Below are 21,440 nucleotides of genomic sequence, written 5' to 3'. Positions count from 1 at the left end.
CGGTGCAATCTCCAATGCAATTCCTTCAAGTGTTAGAACTACACTTCCCGAGCTCAGAGTTTCTTCTCACGCTCTGCTCCCTGCGCCCTTCCCCGATTGCAAAGTAGTCCCCGAGGGCGGGCCGTTGTGATTGGAGGATTGCGACAAGCGGACGATTTGGGCTCCAGAGAAAAGGACCTGCCGGATGGCGCCCAGCAATTGGCGGGAGGGGAGGCGCGTATAACTCGAGGGAGGAGAGACGGACCCCTTAGCTACAACACCCTCCCCACCGCTACGGAGACTTTATCCTCCCCGCAAGGGTATATGTGGGAGGTAAAGAGATCTTCCGCTGCGTAAAGCGGCGTTGACCCGGAAATAAAATCTTTTTAAAAACTCTTCACAATCTGCTGGGGCGGGAGGAATGTGACTAGTTGAGAAGACTGGACGGCTTCGCAGGTTGCTAAGCGACGAGGCGGGAGAGCGCGCTTATGCTGGAGCCGCTGAAGAGTTCATAAGGGATGCGTGGTGCGGCATCTCTGAGACCGAAAGGACGCAGCGAACGCGTCGCGTCCTCCAGGGTCCTTCTTCTCTAACCAGAGGACCCTAGCTCTCGTAGTGTACCGTGGCGTGGTGAAGGGTTTGCGGGGACGCCTTGTCAGAGGCGGCTGGGGGCTGCGCATCTTCCACACTCAGGAGACAGGTGAGTCCCAGCCCGAGGCTAGACCCTAGGATCTGGTTTGCGGTTGTACGCCGTCTCGCGTTGCCTTTATGGACCCAGGTACAGCTCTTCTGCTCGCCAGTACCTGTCTCCGCGCGCTGTTAGGGAGAAGGTATTGTGGAGGGCCCTGAAGTTCGTGCCATGCCCCTGCTGTAAGATACAGCTTTTTTCAAGATACGTGAAAAATATTGAGCTTCTGCTTTTTGGGAAATGAGCCCGTCCCTTCCTGGTGTGCACAGTCTTTTTCTCTTAAGTCCTCCGGGAATGTTGTTACTTTTGTCCGTTCTATTTTGGAAACTCGATGCTCTTTAAACCATCTTGAGCTTTAAATTATGCGAAAGTGCATAATTGTTTGCAGGTTGTTGCAGTCAACAACCTCTGATTGTTAATTGGGGGTCTCAGCTGGTAAAACAACTTAACGAGGTTTTCGTTTGAAATTAATGCTGCCCAATAAAATTGTGCTCTCTGAAAGCTTGTTGCATGTGGTATTAAGATGTAATGCTCTAGAATAGCATGTGTGTGAAATAAATATCAATATTAGATAACATTGGTTTAACCTCTGATTGCATTGCTAATTAAATGCTAAGAGGTATCTTTCAATTTTACTCTGTTCATTGGTAATTGAATGCAAGTGGTATGTTTCAGTTTTTCTTTCCTCAGTTTTGCAGGGTTTGCTATTATGGAAAAGAAATAGAATCTTACTTTCTAATTTGAGCTATCAATAGTGTTTATCATAGCTTAATGACTCTCTTTCGTAAGTAACTATTCACTTGGTTTTCAGACAACTATTTCCTGGTTTTCTCTGTCATTGGTTGCTCCTTCTCAGTGTTCTTTGCGAATTCTTTTTCCGCCTCTATCTCTTAACCTTGGAATACCTGTATTCTGTCTGCACTTAATTCCTTAGTGATCTAATTCATGAATTGCTAGTTTGAAAATGCCGCCTCTGTGTCATACATTCTCAAGTTTGTGTCTAGTCCTGAATTCCAGACCCCAGTGTCTGCTGCCTTGTTATTTGTCTTTAGAGAACCTGAGTTTCTAATATGCATCGTTTTCACTATTCTACAATTGTATGTACTGAGCAATTGTATGTAGAAGTAAAACACTACATCCTTTGGTACAGATAATAATAATATGACCAAAATTTCTCCAATTCTAAGATGTTGATTATGGATGGGATTATGAGTTTTCAAATAGTAGAGTAGTGGAGAGTATGGATTGGTTAAATGAAGACTGTTGTAATAAACTGGCCAGAGAGAGCATAGAGCAAGAATTTTAGGTGTGGCATTCTGTTAGGACCTGCTGCTGCTGCTAAGTCACTTCAGACGTGTCCGACTCTGTGCGACCCCATTGACGGCAGCCCACCAGGCTCCCCCATCCCTGAGATTCTCCAGATATTAGTAATACACAGTTGCTGCCTTTTTAGAGCTCCCAGTTTAGCAGGGAACACAGATGTGTAAACCAGTAATGACACCATGGTGTGACCTGGTTAGTAGTAGTTAGGTAGCATGTTACTCACTCTGGGTTGCCACAGTTTCACAAAAGAGGTGCTGTCTGAATGAGAACAAACAGATGTTCCAGGCAGCGAGGGTAGAGGAGGTAGAACCACATTTGCAGCGTTGCAGGTAGTGTTTTGACATTTAACATCTTGCAAACATGAAGACCTACAAGACCTTCTAGAACTAATACCCAAAAAGGATGTCCTCTTCATTATAAGGGACTGGAATGCAAAAGTAAGAAGTCAAGGAACACCTGGAGTAACAGGCAAATTTGACCTTGGAGTACAAAATGTGAAGCAGGGCAAACGCTAACAGAGTTTTGCCAAGAAAACCCACTGGTCATAACAAACACCCTCTTCCAACAACAGAAGAGAAGACTCTACACATGGACATCACCAGATGATATATACTGAAGTCAGATTGATTATATTCTTTGCAGCCAAAGATGGAGACGCTCTATACAGTCAGCAAAAATAAGACCGGGAGCTGACTGTGGCTCAGATCATGACCTTACTTTATTGCCAAATTCAGACTTAAATTGAAGAACATAGGGAAAACCACTAGACCATTCAGGTATGACCTAAATCTAATCCCTTGTGATTATACAGTGGAAGTGAGAAATGGATTTAAGGGAATAGATCTGATAGAGTGCCTGAAGAAATGTGGATGAAGGCTCGCGACATTATACAGGAGGCAGTGATTAGGACCATCCCCAAGAAAGAGATGCAAAAAGGCAAAATGATTGTCTGAGGAGGCCTTACAAATAGCTGAGAAAAGAAGAGAAGCTAAAGGCAAAGGAGAAAAGGAAAGATATATCCATTTGAATGCAGAGTTCCAAAGTATAGCAAGGAGAGATAAGAAAGCCTTCCTCAGTGAACAATGCAAAGAAATAGAGGAAAATAATAGAATGGGAAAGACTAGAGATCTCTTCAGAAGATTAGAGATACCAAAGGAACAATTCATGCAAAGATGAACATAATAAAGGACAGAAACGGTATGGACCTAACAGAAGCAGAAGATATTAAGAAGAGGTGGCAAGAATACACAGAAGAACTATATAAAAAGACCTTTATGACCTAGATAACCATGATGGTGTGATCACTCAGCTAGAGCCAGACATCCTGGAATGCGAAGTCAAGTGGGCCTTAGGAAGCATCACTACAAACAAAGCTAGTGGAGGTGATGGAATTCCATTTGAGCTATTTCAAATCCTAAAAGATGATGCTGTGAAAGTACTGCACTCAATATGCCAGCACATTTGGAAAAATCAGCAGTGACCACAGGACTGGAAAAGGTCAGTCTTCATTCCAATTCCAAAGAAAGGCAATGTCAAGGAATGTTCAAACTACTGCACAGTTGCACTCATTTCACATGCTAGCAAAGTGATGCTCAAAATTCTCCAAGCCAGGCTTCATCAGTTCTTGAACCATTAACCTCCAGTTGTTCAAGCTGGATTTAGAAAGGGCAGAGGAACCAGAGATCAAATAGCAAAAATCTGTTGGATCATCAAAAAAGCAAGAAAGTTCCAGAACAACATCAATTTCTGCTTTATTGACTATGCCAAAGCCTTTGACTGTGTGGATCATAACAAACTGGAAAATTCTGAAAGAGATGGAAATACCTGACCTGCCTCTTGAGAAACCTGTATGCAGGTCAGGAAGCGACAGTTAGAACTGGACATGGAACAACAGACTGGTTCCAAATAGGAAAAGGAGGACGTCAAGGCTGTATATTGTCACCCTGCTTATTTAACTTATATGCAGACTACATCATGTGAAGTGCCAGGCTGGATGAAGCACAAGCCAGAGTCAAGATTGCCAGGAGAAATATCAATAACCTCAGATATGCAGATGACACCACCCTTATGGCAGAAAGCAAAGAAGAACTAAAGAGCCTGTTGATGAAAGTGAAAGAGGAGAGTGAAAAAGTTGGCTTAAACCTCAACATTCAGAAAGCTAAGAACATGGCATCTGGTCCCATCACTCATGGCAAATAGATGGGGAAACAATGGAAACAGTGCAAGACTTTATTTTGGGGGGCTCCAAAATCACTGCAGAAGGTGATTCCAGTCATGAAACTAAAAGATGCTCCTTTGAAGAAAAGCTATGACCAACCTAGACATTATATTAAAAAACAGACATTACTTTGCCAACAAAGGTACGTCTAGTGAAAGCTATGGTTTTTCCAGTAGTCATGTATGGATGTGAGAATTGGACTATAAAGAAAGCTGAGCGCCGAAGAATTGATGCTTTTGAACTGTGGTGTTGGAGAAGACTCTTGAGAGTCCCTTGGATTGCAAGGAGATCCAACCAGTCAATCCTAAAGGAAATCAGTCCTGAATATTCATTGGAAGGACTGATGTTGAAGCTGCAACTCCAATACTTTGGCCACCTGATGCGAAGAGCTGAACCATTGGAAAAGACCCTGATGCTGGACAAGATTGAAGGCAGGAGGAGAAGGGGATGGCAGAGGATGAGGTGGTTGGATGGCATCACTGACTTGATGGACATGAATTTGAGCAAGCTCCAGGAGATGGTGATGGACAGGGAAACTGGGCGTGCTGCAGTCCATGGGGTCACAAAGAGTCGGACATGACTGAGCGACTGAACTGACTGAAACATACGTGTGTTAAGGCTCTATTTTTAACAAACTAAGCCTGGAATTTTGTTGTTATTTGGCTATTACATTCAAATTAATTAAAAATTAAATAAAATTAGTGCCCAAGCATTCCCTTTTCTCTGTATCCTCACCAACACTTGTTATTTGTTGTTTTGTTGATAATAACCATTGGGACAGATGTGAATCTGTATCCCATTGTGGTTTCGATTTGTGTTTCCTTGATAATTAAGCATCTTTTCATGTGTCTTTTGGCCATCTGTTCATCTTCTTTGGAAAAATTTCAATTCAAGTCCTCTGTCCATTTTTTAATTGAGTTGTTTGCATTTTTTAAGTTGTATGAGTTTTTATATATTTTGGATATTAACTCCTTATTGGAAATATATTTGCAAATATCTTCTCACTTTTGGTAGGCTGCCTTTTTGTATTTTTGATGGTTTCCTTTGCTGTGCAAAAGCTTTTCAGTTGATGTAGTCTCATTTGTTTATTTTTCTTTTGTTTCCCTTGCATGAGGGGACTCAACCAAAAAATATTGCTAAGCTGTCTTGGTGGGATTGTAAATAGATGCAGTCCCTATGGAAAACAGCTTTGAGATTCTTTAAAAAATAAAAGTAGAGCTGCCATATGATCCAGCAGTTTCACTTCTGGGTGTTCACCTAAAGAAAACAGAAATACCAATTCAAAAAGACACATGCCCTCCAATGTTCATTGCAGCATAATTTACAGTAGCCAAGGTATGAAAGCAACCTAACTATCCAGTGCAGACTAATGGGAAAAGAAAATGTGATATATGAATAATACTTAGCCATAAAAAAGATAAATCTTGACAATTCTGTCAATATGAATTGATCTAGAGAGTATTATACTCAGTCCATAAGTCAGAGAAGGACAAATACCCCATGCTGTCACTTATACATGGAATCTAAACAGCAAAACAAAACAGCGAGAGAACAAACAGGTAGTTTCCAAAAGGGAGGGGATAAACAGGTGGATAAAATAGGTGTAGGGGATTAAAATGTGCAGATCTCCAGTTATATAATAGGTAAACCATGGGATGTAATACAGAACATTAAGAATATTGTCAGTAATACTGTAATACCTTTGTATGGAGACAGGTGTTTACTAGGCTCATCATGATCATTCCACAAGGTATGCAAATATCAGGTCACTATGTAGTACACCTGAAACTAACATAATATCGTTTGTCAACTATATGTGAATGTAAAATTAATTTAAAAACTATTTCTCAGTCCACCAGGTATATTTCAAGTGCTCAGTAGCCACAGGTGACAGAATAGTATACGTTTTTGTTATCACCCAAAGTTCTATGGCATGGCTTCCAAAACTTAGTGGATTAGCAAGGCATCTTCTAGAGCAGGAGCAGCTGTAGCATATCTTTGTGGAGGCATTTCTTCTGCCCATGTGTATACCCTATGGAGGACATCACTGTCAGTGATTCTGACTATACAGTAGGAGTCCTGTGTGAGGCAAGAGAGAAACCTAGTTCTTGTTTTAATCATTGCTGATTTTTCTGGAAAAATTCACAATTAACAGTTGTGTGCAAAGTTTACAAACAATGCATTGTCCTAGGTCATGAGTGAAACCTAGCATGTGCAAGGTGGCATCATCAGGAGGGGATAGGAAAGCATAGTCATTGCCTGAGTGACACAGATGGTATCTGTCTTCTGCTCTCTACTGTTCTGGAACACCTATTATAGGGAAAGAGCAAATTAGCCAATGGTGGTATTCAGGCTCTCTCTCTCTCCCCCCATTTTGTAAATAATGGTTATGTAACAGCTGAGATCACTTAGAGCACTGTGCACGTGCCTTACAAGGTACTCGCTTGGCCATGGGCTTCTTTTGTTCTGTAAGCATGCATAAGCTCCATCTGGAAAGCTCTTGTGGGCTCCATTATGGTTATGTTAAGTCTGCTTCTGTGTCAGCCAGGAGAAAAGTTTAGGTTATGACTGCTGCTGCAACTGCTGTGTCAGCCAGGAGAGAATAAGCATGTCTGCAGAACTACAGCTCCTTGCTTCTTCTTCCAGCCTCTTAGCTCATGCCTTGCCTACTGTGGGTTCAGCAAACAGTGTGCACAGTGAGGTACAGCAAAACACCTATGTCCCGTCACATTCTAAGTAGATAGAAGAGCACGTGCCACTTGGTTCACACCCGGCCGATAATGAAGGTTAAGGGAGAAAGGAACTCACTTGGGGTGTTTGTACGTTTTAATGTGTGCAACAGGTGCATGTTCATATGTGCTTTTTATGAATCATGATATTTATTTACATAGTATATGTGCTCTCTATTATGTTATCTCTATTATGAGTTCTTTTTACATGTATAGCTGGTTTTATACTTTATAATATTTTCAGTTTGGATTAAACAAAAATGCTTTTTGAAGTCAAATTTTGTGATTTTTGTCATTCCTCATGAAGGAGAGAGAGAGATGTCACTGGGGAATAGCATAAGTGTGCTTTAAATGTATTGGTGGAGTATTAATTTTACTGTTTGTCCAATTCAGTACTCAGCTTCAGTCAGTCAGCTACTCAGCTTAACAAAGAATATTACCAACTCCTTCCTGGAGATAATGTGTTGACACACATATACTCACTCTTGTGGGTACAGATGTATTTTACAATCATAAAAGTCATAAGTTATTCAATAATAATAAAAATAATAAATCAATATTTTCTCTTATCCCCTACTAACTAGAGATTATGAAAACATGTCTTATATCACTGCTAATGACTTTACATGTAAAAAATCCTGCTATATAAGCACAAGCATAATTACATTTTCTCATAAATATGTCCAAAATAGATATTTAATAATTATGCTCATTGTTAAAAAAAATTAAGATGTATGAAGAGACTCTAAATGGATCAATTTATGATTAATAAGGGGTGTTGAAGAGTGGGTGAGAGCTAGATTTTGGAGAATAAGTATAAGTGTGGGGGGGAAGCAATTGAATATGAAGAACTAACATTTAAGTGAAGGTTAAAGAGGAGGAAAAAAGATCTCAGCAAAGATATTCATTTGCATTATACACCTTTACTTTAGCCAGTTTACTTGCTGTTGCTCAAACAAGCAACGAACAAGTCCTACAGTATTCTGCCTCTACCTTTAGTGTGCTTTTTCTCACCTGGACTCTCAGACTCTATTTCTGCCTGTTAAAATCCATTCTGCCAGGCTCTCTCCAAATGCTTTGGTGTATATGAAGCTTTCCCACCACCCCCACCACTTAAAATCTATTACAAAAATTTGCAAACATAAGCAGAATGAAAAGACTGTAATTTTTCAGTCCATCATGCAGCTTTAATAATTATTAACATTTTGCCCGTCTTTGAAAATATGTCTCCCTGTTTCCTCTCTCCCCCAACATTTTCAAACATGCAGAAAAGCTGTACAGTGAATATCCTTGACAGTATTCTGAGTTCAGTCAGGAGAGAGACCTATACTGATTATTTGAAAATTTAATATGATGAATTGTTAACCAGAACAAGGAGAGGTGGTTAACTATTAAAAGAGGTAAAAGAGCTCATACTTTAAAGGTCCCAGAAGTAGCAGTTGCAAAAGAACAGCTCTTACTACTTGGACAAGGAAGAAAGACTGGGAGAGAGTCCTTCTTCCCAGAGCTTGGATGGAATCCTCTTCAAAAAGGGCATACCTGCCATAGCAAGAATACACAGAAGAACTATACAAAAAAGATCTTCATGACCAACATAATCATGATGGTGTGATCAGTCACCTAGAGCCAGACAACTGGAATGTGAAGTCAAGTCGACCTTAGAAAGCATCACTATGAACAAAGCTAGTGGAGGTGACGGAATTACAGTGGAGCTATTTCAAATCCTGAAAGATGATGCTGTGAAAGTGCTGCACTCAATATGCCAGCAAATTTGGAAAACTCAGCAATGGCCACAGGACTGGAAAAGGTCAGTTTTCATTCCAATCCCAAAGAAAGGCAATGCCAAAGAATGCTCAAACTACTGCACAATTGCACTCATTTCACACACTAGTAAAGTAATGCTCAAAATTCTCCAAGCCAGGCTTCAGCAATACATGAACTGTGGACTTCCAGATGTTTAAGATGGTTTTAGAAAAGGCAGAGGAACCAGAGATCAAGTTGCCAACATCCGCTGGATCATCGAAAAAGCAAGCGAGTTCCAGAAAAACATGTATTTAGGCTTTACTGACTATGCCAAAGCCTTTGACTGTGTGGATCACAATAACTGTGGAACATTCTGAGAGAGATGGGAATACCAGACCACCTGACCTGCCTCTTGGGAAACCTATATGCAGGTCAGGAAGCAACAGTTAGAACTGGATATGGAACAACAGACTAGTTCCAAATAGGAAAAGGAGGACGTCAAGGCTGTATATTGTCACCCTGCTTATTTAACGTATATGCAGAGTACATCATGAGAAATGCTGGGCTGGAAGAAGCACAAGCTGGAATCAAGACTGCCGGGAGAAATATCAATAACCTCAGATATGCAGATGACACCACCCTTATGGCAGAAAGTGAAGAACTAAAGAGCCTCTCAATGAAAGTGAAAGAGGAGAGTGAAAAAATTGGCTTAAAGCTCAACATTCAGAAAACGAAGATCATGACATCTGGTCCCATCACTTCATGGGAAATAGATGGGGAAATGTGGAAACAGTGTCAGACTTTATTTTTTTGGGCTCCGAAGTCACGGCAGATGGTGACTGCAGCCATAAAATTAAAAGATGCTTACTCCTTGGAAGAAAAGTTATGACCAACCTAGATAGCATATTAAAAAGCAGAGACATTACTTTGCCAACAAAGGTCCGTCTCATTAAGGCTATGGTTTTTCCAGTAGTGATGTATGGATGTGTGAGTTGGACTGTGAAGAAAGCTGAGCGCCGAAGAATTGATGCTTTTGAACTGTGGTGTTGGAGAAGACTCTTGAGAGTCCCTTGGACTGCAAGGAGATCCAAGCAGTCCATTCTGAAGGAGATCAGCCCTGGGATTTCTTTGGAAGGGATGATGCTAAAGCTGAAACTCCAGTACTTTGGCCACCTCACGCGAAGAGTTGACTCATTGGAAAAGACTCTGATGCTGGGAAGGATTGGGGGCAGGAGGAGAAGGGGACGACAGAGGATGAGATGGCTGGATGGCATCACCTACTTGATGGACGTCAGTTTGATTGAACTCTGGCAGTTGGTGATGGACAGGGAGACCTGGCGTGCTGTGATTCATGGGGTCTCAAAGAGTCGGACACAATTGAGCGCCTGAACTAAACTGAACTGAACCATGGCTACAGAGCCTGAGGCCACAGCTGGAACCTGTCTCCTCATCAGTGCTTTTGGGCCTTCACTCTAATTAATAATAATAGAGAACCAGAATCCAGAAGGGAAGTATTTCTCTGCTGCTAGGTGGCATAGTGGCAAAGAATCCACCTGCCAGTACAGGAGACTCAAGAGACACGGGTTCGATTCCTAGGTTGGGAAGATCCCCTGGAGAAGGGCATGGCTATCCACTCCAGTATTCTTGCCTGGAGAATTCTATGGACAGAGGAGCCTGGCAGTCTATAGACCATGGGATTGCAGAGAGTCAGCATGACTGAGCGACTTTCACTTTCAAAGCAAATACAGTAATGTGAGAAAATACCATATAGTAAAATTTTAATTGTACAATTTTGGTGGTGTTTACTGTATATTAGTTAAAATTTTTTTGGCTGCATCTGGTCTTAGTTGCAAGACGTGGAATCCTCATTGCATCATATGGGATCTTTTGTTGTGATGCATGGACTGTAGTTGTAGCCTGTGGGCTTAGTTACTCTGAGGAATGTGAGACCTTAGTCCCCATCCAAGGATTGAACCTGTGTCTCCTGCATTGTGAGGTGAATTCTTAACCATTGAACCACCAGGGAAGTCCCTGTAGCTTCCTTTCAGCTTTTCTGTATCGGTTATTAGACTGATATTTCCTCGAGTTCAGAGACTGTGTCTTATACATCTGTAAATGCCTCATGGAACACAACATGATACCTTTCTCACAATAGGAACAAAAAAAATGTCTTTAAAATTGCCATTGTGGAGTTGGAAGACTAATCTTGGCTTAAAGAACCTAAACCCTCCAAACTTTTCCTGCTAAACAGAAATTTTGTAAATGCAAATAATATTGGAAAATATTTGGAAGAAGTTGTGAAATACTGAGAATATCAGAAATTTCCCAGATGTATTTTGATAATTTAGTAAAAATTTATTATCATGTTTTGATAAATAGCTTATTGTTAATTTGTTTAGCAAATCATTCAGCTAAATTATCAGACTTAAGCTATAGGTAGAATTAAGGCTAGTTTAGATGATAAAATGTATACTTAAAATGATCTTTTGTTCCAGTATAATGTATTTATTATCTAGCATGCTTGGTTTGCTTGGAGAGTATGGTTGGCTCCATACTCCATACAACAAATGAGAAATAAATGGAGTCCCACAGAATGGGCATATATTATGCTTACTTGTTTAATAACCTTTCTGTAGACCTTAGAATTTTTAATAATGATAATGTTTAATCTTTATAATATTTTTGATAATTCAGTACATTGTCTCAAATCATAATTATGGGCATTTACTAGCATTATAATTACATAATTTTTCCCAGTAAAAGGAATAATACAGACTTCATCACACCTGGTTTTCATTTGGATCCTACAGTTTAAGGCTGCCATTTTTTGTTTATTTCTGATAATATAACAAATGATACAATAGGCTACAAAGGTATGGCTTAAATAGTTGATCCAGGTTTTCTGACAAGTATCTCAATATTCAGGTCTGTTATGACTTACTTCCCAACAGTGACCAGGCTAGTACAACATAATTTGCAAATATACATTTATATTTATATATTAGTTAAAATGATAATTTCTAATATTTTGGGCATAATTTCTTTTGCGTTTTATTTGACATTGCTTCATTTAGTTACTTTTTTCCCTTTTTAAAAAAAATTATCAAAGATTATAATTGTACAATATTGAGAAGAATAGAACAAAATACAATATTGGAGGATAATTGCTCTGCAATATTGTGTTGGGCTCAACACAGATCAGCCACAGGTATACATATGTCCTCTCCCTCCTGAACCGCCTCCCTTCTCCCTCCCCAGTCCGCCTCTTTAGGTTGTCAGAGAACACTGGTTTGAGCTCCCTGTTTCACATAGCAAATCCTCATTTGCTATTTGTTTTACATGTGGTAATGTATGTGTTTCCATGCTATCTCTCTGTTTGTCCCATTCTCTCCTTCCCTCATTGTGTCCACAAGCCTGTTCTGTATGTCTGTCTCCATTGCTGCCCTGCAGATAAGTTAATCAGTACCATCTTTCTAGATTCCATACACGTTATACACAGTTTTGTGTTTCCCTTTCTGATTTACTTCACTTTGGATAATAGGCTCCAGGTTCATTCACCTCATTAGGACTGACTCGAATGTGTGCCTTTTTTATGCCCGAGTAATATTCCATTGCATATATGTACCACAGTTTCTGTATCTATTCATCTGTTCATGGACATCTAGGTTGCTTCCATGTTCTAGATATTGTAAAAAGTGCTGCAACAAACATTAGGGTACATGTGTCTCTTAACAGTTTTCTCAGGGTATGTGCCTAGTGGTGGGATTGTTGGGTCATATGGCAGTTGTATTCCTAGTTTTTTAAACAATCACCATACTACTCTCCATAGTGGCTGTATCAATTTACATTCCCACCAACAGTGCAAGAGGGTTTCTTTTTCTCTGCATTCTCTCCAGAATTTATTTGTTTGTAGATTTTTTAATGATGACAATTCTGACTGGTTATAACTTCATTGTAGTTTTGATTTGCATTTCTCTGATAATGAGCAGTGTTGAGCATCTTTTTATTTGTTGGCCATCTGTATGTCTTCTTTGGAGAAATGTCTGTTTAGGTCTTCTGCCTGTTTTTTTATTGTGTTATTTGTTTTTTTGGTATTGAGTTGCATGAGCTGCTTGTATATTTTGTAAATTAATCCTTTGTCAGTTGTTTTGTTTGCAGTTATTTTCTCCCATTCTGAGGGTTGTTCTTTAGTCTTGTTTCTGTCCTTTGCTGTGCAAAAGGAAAGTTTAATTAATTTTAATTAAATTTTAAGTTTAATTAAGTCCCATTTGTTTACTTTTGTTTTTATTTCCTTTATTCTAAGAGGTGGGTCAAAGAGGATCTTGCTGTGATGTATGTCAAAGAGTGTACTGCCTGTGTAGTTTCTGGCCTTACACTTAAATCTAATCCATTTTGAATTTATTTTTGTGTATGGTGTTAGAAAGTGTTCTAGTTTCATTCTTTTACATTTAACAGTCCAGTTTTCCCAGTACCACTTATGAAGAGGCTGTCTTTTCTGTATTGTATATCCTTGGCTCCTTTGTCAAAGAGAAGGTGCCCATACACGCATGGGTTTATCTCCGGGTTTTCTATCTTGTTCCGTTGGTCTGTATTTCTGTTTTTGTTCTAATACGACAGAGTTGTAATGACTGTGGCTTTGTAGTATAGTCTGAAGTTAGGAAGGTTGACTCCTACAGCTTATTTCTTCTCAGGAATCTTTTGTGTTTTCATACAAATTGTGAAATTTTTTGTTCTAGTTCTGTAAAAAATACCATTGGTAGTTTGACAGGGATTGCATTGACTTTCTAGGTTCCTTTAGGTAGTATAGTCATTTTTATGGTATTGATTCTTCCAATCCAAGAACATGGTGTGTCTCTCTGTCTGTTTGTGTCATCCTTGATTTCTGTCATCAGTTTCTTACAGTTTTCTATATCAGCTCTTTTGTCTTTTTAGGTAGGTTTATCCCTGGGTATTTTATTATTTTTGTTGCAGTGGTGAATGGGATTCCTTCCTTGACTTCTCTTTCTGATTTTTCATTGTTAGCATATAGGAATACAAGGGATATCCTGTGTTACTTTATATCCTGCAACTTTACTGTATTCATTGATTGTAGTAAAATTAGCTCTAGTAATTTTCTGGTGGAATCTTTAGGGTTTTCTGTGTATAGTATCATGTCATCTGCAGAGAGAGTTTTGCTTCTTCTTTTCTGATCTGAATTCCTTGTGTTTCTTTTTCTTCTCTGGTTGCTGTGGCTAGGACCTCCAAAACTGTGTTTAATAACAGTGGCAAGAGTGAACTCCCTTGTCTTGTTCCTGTTCTTAGAGGAAATGCTTTCAGTTTTTCACCATTGAGAATAATGTTTCTGTGGGTTTGTTGTATGTGACCTTTATTATATTGAACTTTTATATGTTGTTCCTTCTATGCCTACTTTCTAGAGAGTTTTTATCATAAATGGGTGTTGAATTTTGTCAAAACCTTTTTCTGCATCTGTTGAGATGATCATGTGGTTTTTAATCTTTGAGTTGATATATGGTGTATCACATTGATTTGCATATATTGAAGAATCTTTGCATCCCTGGGACAAAACCATTTGATCATGGTATATGATCCTTTTATTGTGCTGTTGGCTTCTGTTTGCTAGAATTTTGTTGAAGATTTTTGCATCTGTGTTCATCGGTGATATTGGCCTGTAATTTTCTCTTTTTGTGGTATCTTTGTCTGGTTTTGGTATCAGGGTGATGGTGGCTTCATAGAATGAGTTTGGGAGTTTTCCTTTGCAATTTTCTGGAAGAGTTTGAGCAGTATAGATGTTAGCTCTTGTCTAAACTTTTGGTAGAATTTGCCTGTGAGGCCATCTGGCTCTGGGCTTTTGTTTGTTGGAAGATTTTTTATTATAGTTTCAATTTCGGTGCTTGTGATTGGTCTGTTCATGCTTTCTATTTCTTCTTGGTTCATTTTTGGAAGGTTGTACTTTTCTAAGACAGACCTTAGAATTTATGTTGCAAAGTGCTCATTGTTAAGATAGGAAGTTGCAAACTGTCCCCAAAAGATGGCTCTTTTGTAAGATGGCTCTCTACAACACTGCTTCTACATCTAAGTCCTTTGTTCCTTTTTAGCTGGACATTTTAGTGCCTTAGTTCCCAAGTCTGGTTTTATAATAACTCTCCCATATTTTGCCAAGTTTAAAGAATTGTGACGCATAAGGAATTTACTTACTTATATGTTCAATTTAATATATAGAACCTGGAAATGAATCAAGTTTTCATGACTTACAGCTGAGATTTGTCATGTGATGTCTTCCTTCAACTATTTCCTATAAGAAGGACTCAAAATTAATGTGGGTGTTATTTTTCTAGGCCCTCATAAATTTAATCATATTGTTTTGCATTTAACAGAAAGCATATATATATGTGTATACATATACACATAGTGAATATATATATGTACTATTACATATATAAAATTTAACCCTAAGGTAGAGTGAGTGATTATCATCGTCATTTTACAAATTAAGAAACTCAGTTCAGAGGTTGTGACTTGTCTGAGGGCTTCTTGCTAAGAAAACTAAGATCTTATATTAAAAACAGAAAACAAAACACCTCCATATTCCCTCACACATTTAAAAATTAACATCTAAAATATACCATGTTTATACAGCTGTAAAGGTTATAATTTCCTTTACAATATATTATAAATGATTTTTAAACTAAATTGTTAATATTGTTCTTCAAAAAGTATATAGTGGAATCTAAATATTCTTCTAGAATCATCCATTTAAAAAATAGGTAAATCTCTCTTTGACAGTCAAAAGTTGAGGTTTCTATACATCCTTAATCTCAAACTTCCAGTACAGTCTTCTGACATAATTGTATCTTACTTTATTATATTTTAACGCTAAAATGTCTATTCATGATCAGTGTCATCATACTTCTTCAGCAAAATTATGACTGTAAATTGAAACTAAGTTTTTTTAATCTGCCACTGATGGCTGTAAGTCAATTTATCAAAGCAAATGTTACAAATTTAGATAATTATTAAATATTAAAAGTAAACTTTTAATGGAAATGTATCTCTTAATGAATGGGACCTTTTCTGCTCTCATTAGTTTTTGTACCTGTGGAGGAGTATTAGGTAGAATGAAACTAGATTTAGTTTCAGATTTATTTGTATTTTCCAGAATTACCGATGTAAGTGCTTAGAAACCATATTCAGATAAATAAGAAGATGGGGGTTCTTTGGACTTTTTCCATGTCATTTGCAGCACAAAATAACATGGTAGCTTATTATGAGAAGTTACTTTCAGTGATCTGTTAACCAGTTAACTCATTCAGGCTGTTCTTCAGTTCAGCTAAAAGCAAACAATTGAAAACCACCTGACTTATAAAAGAATTTACTACCCATCACTTTCACTTTTCACTTTCCTGCATTGGAGAAGGAAATGGCAACCCACTCCAGTGTTCTTGCCTGGAGAATCCCAGGGATGGGGGAGCCTGGTGGGCTGCCATCTATGGGGTCCCACAGAATCGGACACGACTGAAGTGACTTAGTAGTAGTAGTAGTAGTCTTTCAAAGCTTTACTAAGATTTTTGCCTTTTATTTAGGGTTACTTCAAGTCAATATGCTATGCAAGTGTTAGGAAAAATTACAATATTATTTCAGTATCCCCTTTCCAAAACAGTATTTTAAATCAAATGGTTTTATATTGTCACCTCTTTTATATATATATTTGTCACCATCTTGAGGTGGCTTATTTGCTGATTGAATTTTCTGTTTTGGATAAAATGCTGCTGTATAGTCTAATTGTGAAACCAGTCAGTCAAATAAGACTGACTTGGTTTTCAGAAAAAGTATGGTTTCATTTTAAATTAATGCAGTAACATTAAATTTTGAGGAATATTGTAAAAAAAAAACAGAAATATAGAATGTATTTGAAAGAGAGATTACTAAAAGTTAAGGTTAGAAAGGTGCAGTGATAATAAAATGTAAATGTTTAAAATCACATGAATCATGATAATGCTATTTCTCATTGCTTAATTTATATTAAAGTGGCGCAAAGTGGGCTTAAAATGATGTTATTTATAAAGTTAGGAGTATGATAAAAGGAATGGTATTCCTTCAGTGAACTTCTTACATTTCACAAACTTTTGTGTGTATGTATTTAATAAAGGAAGAAAGTGACTTGCTGCAAGTGAGTTGGTCTGACAGTCAGATGATTTTACATTTGTCAGTAGAAAGTAGAAAGTAACATTTTCTGAGATCAGTCTTGACCATAATTGGAATAAATATTTCATTATGTAATTTGCTGGAAGAGTGTGGCTTACATTAAATTCTTTACTAAACGTTGGGCTTACAAGTGCCTGAATGGCTCCTGTGGGACAGCATACAGCAGCTGCCTCTGGCTCCCCCTCTCTTTCTGAGGAGCAAATGAGATCTCCTTTTCTCATATAGAGTAGGTATGCATTATTCCCCAAATATAGTTTCTCAGAGTATTAACTTTCACCTTGAACCCTTATTTAAAATTTCTGTAATTCCACTAAATGAATTCTTCTACTAGCTGCTAAGAGAAAAATATTTTCCCCTGTTGTTGTTCTTAAAATCTCATAATTTCTGTCCTTGATTTACAGTGAATTTACAAGGAAGAACTTTTGTAAGCAGAATTCTCGTCACAGTCTTTTAGCAGGATAGGACATCTCCATACTCCAGTAAGGCTACAAACATGTGTGCCCCTCCGCCAGCCCAGATACACAGTCGTAGTCCCCTGTCTGGTGGGTCACAGGCCTTACTCTCTTTAGAGTTGGTTCCCCTTGTTAATCAGGTTTCCCTGGTGGCTCAGATGGTAAAGAATCTGCCTGCAATGTGGGAGACCTGAATTTGATCCCTGGGTCGAGAAGATCCTCTGGAGAAGGCAATGGCAACCCACTTCATTATTCTTGCCTGGAGAATCCCATGGACAGAGGAGCCTGGAGGGCTACACTTCATGGGGTCGCAAAGAGTAGGACAGGACTGAGCAAGTAACACTTTCACTTTCCTTTTCTCATTGTTAATCGGATGAAGGAATGCATCAATGATGAACATTTCACAGGTAATGTATGTTGGAAGAGAGAAATAGGTGGAAGTATCAGCACATTTCCAGTTATACTAATAATAAGGTTGTCTGTCTTCTCTGCCTTCTTGGAGAGCCATCTCTAGTAATAACTAATGTCAAGTAGCATAATTTGCCATTGCAGTTTCATTGTGAGTTTGCATCTCCAGGTGGTTTCTGAATTCGTGGTAAGCATTCATTTTGTTGAAGCAGCAAACAATAGAGCATTGAACTGTTAGGCCGGATTTGGAGATGTTCTTAGCATTTTTTCCCCCAGCTTAGCATTTTTTAGGTAATGTTTAATTCAAATTAGAGAAAATACTTGAAATACCATTCTAACAACTTCCAGCAGAGCTATTAAAGGAGTGTTAAGTTTTAGATCCCTAAACTTGAATGTTGGCTCTTTATACTGCAGGTATTTTGGAACTTAGAAGATTTTATACTTTTACTCTATGAAGTTACTTAATCTCCTGTTAATTTTATCTATAGTGTATATAAAAGTTGTATGCATCTAGATAAAAATAATTCATTTTAATGTTTTCCTTAATGAAATACAGTTAAGCTTTAAGGCTTTTTTTGTGTAACAGGTTTGTAATCTGATTCCCTTTAATTGAAACTAGCAAAGTAATACTTGGAGACTGTTGGCTTAGGTATCTACTCAAGTAGCAATATGAGCTTTACATAGCATCGGTGTAGTGGTGACTCAGAGGTAAAGAATCAGCCTGCAATGCAGGAGACATAGGTTCAATCCCCAGAGAAGGAAATGGCAACCTGCTCCAGTATTCTTGCCTGGAAAATTCCATGGACAGAGGAGCCCATTAGGCTGCAAAGAGTTGGACACGATTGAGTGTGCGCACACCGCCCTGCACCAAACATGGGTGTAGAAATATCTCTTAGAGACCCTGCTTTCAGCTCTGTAAGGTATATATCCAGTAGTAGAATTCCTGGATTATATGGTAACTCTACTTTTAATTTTTTGAGGAACTGCCGTATTTCCATTAGCAGCTGCACCGTTTTACATTCCCATCAACATTGCACAGGTTCTGATTTTCAGTATCCTTGCCAACACTTTTTTTTTCTGTTTTTTGTAGTACCCATTCTAATAGCTATGGAGTGGTATCTCCTTGTAGTTTTGATTAGCATTTTCTTAATGATTAATGGTTTGAATATCTTTTAATGTGCCTATTGGCCACTCCTATATCTTCTTTAGAGAAATGTCTACTAAAATCCTTTGCCCATTTTTAAAAATCTGATTGTTTGGTTTTTCTGATGTTGAGTTTTAGAACTCTATATATTCTCTATCTTAATACCTTATCAGGCATATGGTTTGTGAATATTTTCTCTAATTGTGTGGGTTGCCTTTTTACTCTGTAGATCTCTGGACAGTTAGCTTGTTTTCTTTCTTTCTTTTTTTTTTTTAAGGCGTAGTATTTTAAATAACTGTTTCAGGTAATATTCATCTTTGATACTAAGTTAAAACTATACAAGTGGTAGTTTCTCAAAGGTTATTTGCAAAGTGTAACCGGAAAAAATATCATTGAATATTTCCTATTCTGTTACATTAAAATCCGTAGGCCTGTCTTGCACACTGAATGGATCATGTATTAATGGATGATTTTTTTAAGTAATGTGTTATTTTACTAAGGATAGTGTCCTTTGATGCCCCAAATTTAAAATTTTTCATTAACTTCAAGTTCTCTGTTTTCTGTGCCATTGCTATCATATCAAAGAAATTGTTGCCAGGTCCAATGTGGTGAAGCTTTTGTCCTTGTATTTTTTCTAAGACTTTTATTGTTTTAGGTCTCTTAGATTTAAGTCCTTAATCCATTCTGAGTTAATTTTTATATATGGTTTTAAGTAAGGGTCCAACTTCATTCTTTTGCCCATAAATACCATGTTTTGCCAGAACCATTTGTTAAAAGGACTTATCCTTTTCCCCACTGAATGGTCTTGGCACATTTGTCAAAAATTTGACATTATATGTGACAGTTTATTTCTGGGCTTTCTATTCTATTCTGTTGGTTTATATAGCTGTTTTTATGCCAGTGCTGCACTGTTTGAATTATTCTAGCTTGGTAATAAGTTTTGAGATTAAGAACTGTCAGGGGAGTGTGTAATTTCCTTGGTTCTGTCTCATCACAGCAAAAATTTGAAGCGACAGATGTTAAAGCCCTTGGCGCATCACAGCTCTCGGACAGTGTTACAGCTCCATGTTACAACTCTGTTTTATTTAAAAAATAAAGGAAAATACATCCTCAAGGCATGAGTGCCTGCGGACCCAAAAGACGCAAGGAGGAGAGAGAGAGAGGGAGAGAGGGAGAGGGAGAGAGGGAGGGAGGGAGGGAGGGAGGGGAAGAGAGAGGGGGAGGGAGAGGGGGAGAGAGGGGGAGAGAGAGAGTGAGTCACTGGGTCATGCCCTCGAGGCAGTTAGAATTACTGTTCTGGGGTATTTCTTCCCAGCTTCCTTTGACCAAACATTTTGATTTACCTGGTTCACAGTCCATATTTGGTATATCTCAGGATCCTCCCATGTATGCACATGCATCTCTTAGCCGAGATGGATTTTACTGAAAAGGCATCTGAGTAGAACATCCCTTGACATAACTCCCCTTTGGCCTCCAAGGAACGTTTTCTGCACTTGTGTGGTTAGGAGGTCTCCTGACTTCAGGAACGAAAAATAAGTGTTCTGTGCAGGGTCTAGCCTCTTCCCTTAATTGCCCTACTTTTCTTGTCTTGGAGTTTCAGTCAATAGAGAATGAATCTCCAGTTGCTTTACCCTCAGGGGAGGGGAGTCCATGTACCTCCTACCTTAATAGGGGTTGTGTTGAATCTGTAGTACCCAGAGGTGGTTTTGGGTAGTATTGACATTGCCTATATTAAATCTTCCAATCCATGACTGTGAGATGTGTTTCCATTTATTTGTCTTCTTTTCATTTCTTTCAGCATTGTTGTTTCATTGAACATGTCTTTTGCTTTCTTAATTCCTAAGTATTCTTTTTGATGCCATTGTAAATGGCATTGATTTTGTAATTTCCTTTTCAGATTCTTCATTGTTGATGTGTTGAAACACAACTAATTTTTGCCTGTTGACTTTGTATCCTGTTACTTTGCTGAATTCATTTATTCAGACAGTTTTCTATTCTGGAGTATTTAGAGTTTTCTCCATATGAGATCATATTTGCAAACAGATTACTTTATTTCTTCCTTTCCAATTTGGATGCCTTTTATTTCATTTTCATACCTAATTGTTCTGGCTAGAACTTCCAGTACTATGTTGAATAGAAATGGTAAAAGTGGGCATGCTTACCTTGTTTCTGATTTTAGAGGGAAAGCTTTTAGTCTTGCACTATTGTGTATATTTGCTGTGGGTTTTCCATATACGACTTTTTTATTTGAAGTAGTTTCCTTCTATTTCTACTTTGTTGAGTGTTTTTATAATTCAAGGGTTTTAAAATTTGTCAAATGCTTTTTCTGCATCAATTGAGACAATTATGTACTTTTTTCTATATTATATAAATGTGCATTACATCAGTCAAACAATCCTTGCATTCCAGTAATAAATCCTACTTTGTCCTGGTGTTAACCTTTTAATATTCTGTTGAATTCTGTTTGCTAGTGTTTCGTAAGGGTTTTCGCATCAATATTCATGACAGATACTGGTCTGTAGTTTTCTTGTAGTATCTCTGCATGGCTTTATTA

The 21,440-nt window shown here is 38.2% G+C and overlaps 1 protein-coding gene across 1 annotated transcript in view; it reads left to right on the top strand.

The window, feature by feature from the left end:
• Positions 1 to 116: 116 nt before the first annotated feature.
• Positions 117 to 21,440, top strand: part of WDPCP (WD repeat containing planar cell polarity effector) — a 298,437-nt gene continuing 277,113 nt past the window's right edge. Inside the window, exon 1 of the mRNA XM_019970379.2 lies at positions 117 to 679. The gene's annotated coding sequence lies outside the window, so the exon portion shown is untranslated. The remainder of the gene's footprint in view (positions 680 to 21,440) is intronic.

The sequence above is a fragment of the Bos indicus genome, chromosome 11, assembly GCF_029378745.1.
Source record: "Bos indicus isolate NIAB-ARS_2022 breed Sahiwal x Tharparkar chromosome 11, NIAB-ARS_B.indTharparkar_mat_pri_1.0, whole genome shotgun sequence".
NCBI lineage: Eukaryota > Metazoa > Chordata > Mammalia > Artiodactyla > Bovidae > Bos > Bos indicus.
This window is presented reverse-complemented; position numbering and strand designations above follow the sequence as displayed.